The sequence below is a fragment of the Suncus etruscus genome, chromosome 3 (genome assembly GCF_024139225.1).
Source record: "Suncus etruscus isolate mSunEtr1 chromosome 3, mSunEtr1.pri.cur, whole genome shotgun sequence".
In the NCBI taxonomy this organism is placed as follows: domain Eukaryota; kingdom Metazoa; phylum Chordata; class Mammalia; order Eulipotyphla; family Soricidae; genus Suncus; species Suncus etruscus.
Window position 1 is genome coordinate 98,261,585 of NC_064850.1, and position 6,308 is coordinate 98,267,892.

The 6,308-nt window shown below is 36.2% G+C and overlaps 1 pseudogene; it reads right to left on the bottom strand.

Annotated features, from left to right (window-relative positions):
* Positions 1 to 706: 706 nt before the first annotated feature.
* On the bottom strand, positions 707 to 973 carry LOC126005462 (uncharacterized; annotated as a pseudogene).
* Between the last annotated feature and the right edge of the window lie 5,335 nt (positions 974 to 6,308).

Below are 6,308 nucleotides of genomic sequence, written 5' to 3' on the forward strand. Positions count from 1 at the left end.
CATTTGAGATGAGGACTATATTAAAACAATATTTAACCCAAAGAAATATGATTGAAATACTAGTGTTATTGCATAGAAAACATGTTTATTATGGAGAAGACACATTTTTTCTTCTGTGTCCCTTTGTAGTTCACATATAATTTCACATTTTATTTGTTTGAGAGTCCTTGATGTTTTAATTATAAATAGACATTTGATTCCTAATACATACAATAAACTTGAAAGCCTCCAATTTCTAATCTATCTACTTTTCTGCAGTCATTCTCCAGTTGCTATACATTTCTTGTGTTAATAGCCACTTACCAATGTAAGTTACCTGGCTTAAAAATCTTGCATGTGGTTATTACTCTTTTGGAAGAAGCCAACAGTCTCAGAAATGACTTATAATATTTGGCAGGATATCTAATCTCTGAAGTGCTATTTCTTTACATGCCTTAATCAAGTATTACTAGTAGAAAAGACAATTTATTGCATTCTCTTATTTATTTGATATTAAAAATTACATGATTCTATGGTTTCATAAAAAATCCATAGATTATATCTTCCTCAAGCTTAAATGTATGTTTAATTTGTACAAATAAGTTTTTCAAAACAAAGAAAATATTACTTGATTAATTCATAATGCCTATAAATATTTTATACTTGACCTCTATAGTAGCAAGTTATGGCCTATGAGGTGGTAGTTTACAATATTTTCTTTTTGTTTACCATTCAAACTGAATCCTCTCCCTCTATCCCTTCCAAAGGAAGGGATGAACGATCATCAATGGCAAAAGATAATCGCAGAAGCAACACTTAGAGCCGGCTAACGATCATCAATGGCAAAAGATAATCGCAGAAGCAACACTTAGAGCCGGCTTCACGCTCAGGAGAAGACGCTCTGGCTCCTCCTTGTGGCTTCGGGTGCTCTACACGATCAGAGAAAACTTCTCTTGTCACATACTATAGAAATGATCCCTGAAAGTATAGTCTTGAAAATCTTTGTTGTTGTTGTTGTTGTTGTTGTTGTAGTTGCTGGGTTTTTTTTTGTTGTTGTTGTTTTGGGGTCACACCCAGTAGTGCTCAGGGATTACTCCTGGCTCTATGCTCAGAAATCGCTCCTGGCAGGCTCAGGGGACCATATGGGATGTCAGGATTCGAACCACTGACCTTCTGCATGAAAGGCAAACGCCTTACCTCCACACTATCTCTCCGGCCCCTGTATTTTCTAAATGTCAAAGGAAACAACTTGCAGGATGACATAAAAACTTTTAATAGTTTTATTATTGGGGGGTACACACTCAATGATCATCAGTGGTTGCTTCCTCCTGGATCTATGCTCAGGAATTAATTTTGATGTTGTTTTGGGACCATATAAGGTGTTGGCGATTGAACATCGGTTGACCTAATGCAAAGCAAATGCCCACTTGTTTTGCTCTATTCAGCCCCCTAACTATGACTATGTTTTTCAAAGAAACCTGTCAAAAAATTCTAACTTACAGACATATTAAATCCAAGACTTTACCCTTCAATGGCAGAAACTTTCCAATTGGTTATTAAGCTGTTCAAGTTTAGGTGCTTCCCTAGTTAAGTGGACCATATCTCTTTATTTCTCTCTAAACTGATAATCATATTTAAGGTACCTATATTCACAATGGTTAAACACAATTTCTATATTTTTAATATGTAACACCTTGTTCTCATTGTGCACCATCATGTTTGATCTGTGTCTGAACTTTTTTATTATCATGGATATTTTTGTTTTGTTTTGTTTTTTAGTTTTTGGGCAACACCCGTTTGACGCTCAGGGGTTACTCCTGGCTATGCGCTCAGAAATCGCCCCTGGCTTGGGGGACCATATGGGATGCTGGGGGATCAAACCGTGGTCCGTCCTACGCTAGCGCTTGCAAGGCAGACACCTTACCTCCAGCGCCACCTTCCCGGCCCTATCATGGATATTTTATTTCATTTAGCTTGACTTCTGTTTTTATTCTTTTGTTGTAGTTGTTTTTAAATAAATATTTTAATTTTCCTACATGACTTCCAAAAGATAAAGACATCAGTACTCGCATCAGGTGTTCTCTATTATTTTAGCATCACATTTTCTCTTGATTTTTGTTTGATTAATTTTTAATAAATACTTTATATGAGCATCATGGTTACAAACATGTTCATAGCTGGATTTCAGCCATAAAATGTATACCCCCCTTCACCAGTGCAATTTTCCTGCCATCAGTGTCACCATTTTCATTCCACCCCCACCTCCTACCTGTCTTCAAGACATGCATTCTATTTCTCTCTCACACTATCATTGTCATCGCAGTAAGTATAACTATTTCTCTAACTGCAATCAACAATCTTCGTTGTAAGCTTCATTTAATGGGCTGCTCCTTTTGGACCTCATCTCTATTGTCTCTGAATAGTATTACCATACTGTCATTATTTTTTCTTAAATCCCACAGATGACCGAGACTATTCTAAGTCTATCTCTCTCTTTTTGACTTATTTCACTCAGCATAATAGTTTCCATGTCCATCCATGTAAAGGAAAAATTCATAACTTCATTTTCCCTAACAGCTTCATAGTATTCCATTGTGTAATTAATCACAGTGTGTTTAGAAACTTACCTGTTGTCGGACACCTGAGTTGATTATAGATTCTGTTTCACCTACTATGTGACAAACAGTTTTGAGTTAATAGTCTTAATACTCTTGGTACCATATATTGTACTTTTATTCCTCATTGTACCATTATAATGATATTGTGACTTACAGAAGATAATGTCAGGCATTAAATGACAAATCTAGAAATGAAAATATGCCTGAGTTGACTGCCTATATATAATTATTTACTTTTAATTGTCTTCCAGCTATTCACCTCCGTTTATTTAGCTTAGCTTAGCTCTTTGTGTTAGTTATCTATAACATTTGTAATAATCCTAGTGACTTAAAACAGTACACAATATCTCTCATTTTCCATGCAACACAAAGCTAATTCCTTTGCTTAGGGTCTTGAAAACTGCAATCATGGTATCATCTGTAATTCATTATTTTCTGGAGCCTGGCATAATCTTACAAATAGTTAGAATGCACTTCCTTTGCCAATATATGGCTGAGAACCCTGGTTTCTTATAGACTGTTGGTTAGAACTAAGGAATAACTCCATTTCTTCAGTGGCAGTTCACAATATGACTGCAATCTGTACTTAGTGGCCTTTATGGAGTTTTGAAAATTGAATTCAATCTGAGGAGTGATATTTCAACACTTTAGTCTTACACAATTGTTTAGAAGCAATACCCAAGTCCTGTCTACAATCTAAGGGAAGAGCTCATTACAAGGGAGTAAATCAGTAGAGGTCATATTCTGGTGTTTCTGCCATACTCTATTACCAAATATTTCATCTCATAGCCAATGAAGGTGAGAATCATATAGTCCAGAGCACAAGAGACAAATTAGAGCTGCAATTTTTCTCCCTCATATAAAATGAGAGGGATATTATTTTCTACTTTTTAGGGTAAAGTGACAGTTTTGCATAGAATGCTTTGATATCCATGATGAAAAGCTTTTTATAGAGCTAAAGTACTCTTTTTTTTTCTTTTACAAAAAGAAAAAATAGAAGTCATCTGTTGCTAGGGAAACCACAACCTTTGTCTAGGCTTATTTAGAAAAAAGACATATTCAAGTCTCTTCACTGTAGGAACAGAACTTGTACCTTATATTGATGAGAATAAACAAAGAAAAAGTCCCATTTCTTTTGAGTAATAGAAAAGTCATTATCCTGAATCATGCTGAAAATATTGTATTCTCAGAGGTTCAATTCAAAAGTCATCCTTTTTTCTACCCTACTATTTTTGTCTTGTTTGTCTATGAAACTTCCTTTTGAAGTCAGAAGAATCTTTGTGCCTGGGCAAAACATGAGAGAGTGAAGAGATATGAGATAACCTAGCAAAATTCCATTCCAGAATCACCTAAATAAGAGAGGTCCCAGTGTTGTGAAGGGGAACCAAATCAAGAACAAATCTCAAAATTTTTTTTATTTTTTTATTTTTTATTTTTTTGGTTTTTGGGCCACACCCAGCACTGCTCAGGAGTTATTCCTGGCAGTCTGCTCAGAAATAGCTCCTGGCAGGCACGAGGGACCATATGGGACACCGGGATTCGAACCAACCACCTTTGGTCCTGGATCGGCTGCTTGCAAGGCAAGCGCCACTGTGCTATCTCTCTGGGCCCAGAATATTTTTTAATACTTTCATTTTTCATTTTTTAGATGCCTCAAAAATTATCATATTGCTTTAAAGATAGTGTGGTTAAAGTTTTCAAAAGACAATTCCATTCTCAGGTGCCTGCAATTTTGGCTAAAATTGTTTTAAGAACGTTTGATAATAACTACAATTCCAAGACACATAATGCATGTGTTTGTGATGTGGTATCAGGCTTTCTCCTCTGGATGCTATAGGAGCAACCTTGCACAGGACTCCTATCTGCTCAGCTTCTTGTGGGATAAAAAGGATGTGATAATTCATAACAATGATGTGAGTGAGATTGGAGAATTTGGCTTTGACTAGTTTCCTAGAAACCTACTATTTTTGTGGAAGGAATCCAAGTTTGAAAAGAAAAAAAGAAAATGAATCTGAGGAGACTATTTGGTTTGATCTATGTGTGTAGACTGCCACTGAATGTTGTACTGTTAAGAATTGCAGAAAAAAAACCAATTTTTACTATGCCTATGCAGGAAAAAAAAATAGGGGGGGGGACAAAACAGTTTTTTAAATCTATTTATATATTTATTTATTTTTTATTTTTATTTTTATCTTTCTTGACTTCTTTGTTTTGGTGTTGATATTGAAGTTGATGTCCCCAATTTTATTTTATGTTATTTTCTCTTTCTCTTTCTTTTTGCGCTCTGGCATGGTTTTATTTCAGTGGTGCTTGCCTTTAGTGTTGTAGTGGTCACTGGATATTTTATTCGATATTTCTTTTTGTATTGTTGTGGTATTTCAATTTCGCTTTTCTTGTCCTCTCTCAAACCGAGGTTGAGAGCCTTTAGAAGGACTACCCATTTTTGGCTTATTTGATTTTTACTCCACTTTATTGCTTTTTCTTTCTTCAAACAAAACCACATAACTTGAGCTATCTAGTTCCGCCTCTCAAACAGAGGGGAAAATGAGGGAGGGTACCTGAACCAACCAGATATATGATCACTAAGTAATAAAGTAGACACAGAGGGGACCTCTTATTCTAGCAGCCCGGGGGTGAGTGGGAGGGGGGATAGGGGATGCAGGATGGGAACGGAGTGGAGGGAGGGCAAATTTGGTGTTGGGAATTTCCCTGATTCAATGTTAATATGTACCTAAAATACTACCGTGAAAGATATGTAAGCTAATATGGTCAAAATAAAAATTATATACCGTATTTTCCGAGGTATAAAATGACTTTTGGGAAAAAAAAGTCAACCGAAAATCGGGGTCGTCTTATATGCCAAGTATAGCCCGAAAAATGTTTCAATATGCCGCTAAATAAAAATTGTGTGAATATTGCCACAAAACGAATTTTCCAACTTGATCCTGCACCAATCATTGCAAGGCTGCTCAGACCGCCTCTCTAAATCAGCCAATCCAAGCAGGCTTTTTATGTATGCAAATTAGACAATGTTCTGGACCCGAATCTACACTGTAAAAAGTCTGCTCAGATTGGCCAAAGTCAGAGAGGAAGTCTATTACAGTATAACCTTTGAACCTTTGCTTGTTTGATTGGCTCACTGTGGTACATACATTTGCAGCACAGAAATGTTCTGTCTGATACAGCGAATAAAGGCCTAAACCTATGTTTTAACTGCAAAATTAGGGGCTCGTCTTATACACCCAGTCATCTTATACGCCAGCAAATATGGTATATATATAAAAAAAAAAGAATTGCAGAAAAAATATACCAATGTGGCGTTTTGGTCTTCCTGTTTATTCTTCTTTGATAATGTTACCTCAATTACTGATGAACTAAGATGAAGTAGGGACTGAGATATTAAAGTGATCCAAAATCTATTTTCTAGGCAAGCAGAACATTTCAGAGTGACTTCAATGTGACATGTACCCATTTAACCAGTAAAAGGACTAGCTATTACATATTTATCTAAGAATAACTCTTTCATATATATATGTATACATCTTAGTCAAGGCCCAGGCAGATTGAGACATATTTATTCTTCTTTTGGTTTTTGAAACACACCCTGTGACACTCAGGGGTTACTCCTAGCTCTGTGCTCAGAAATCGCTCCTGGCTTGGGGGACCATATGGGGCGCTGGTGGATTGAACCATGGTTCAGCCTAGGCTAGA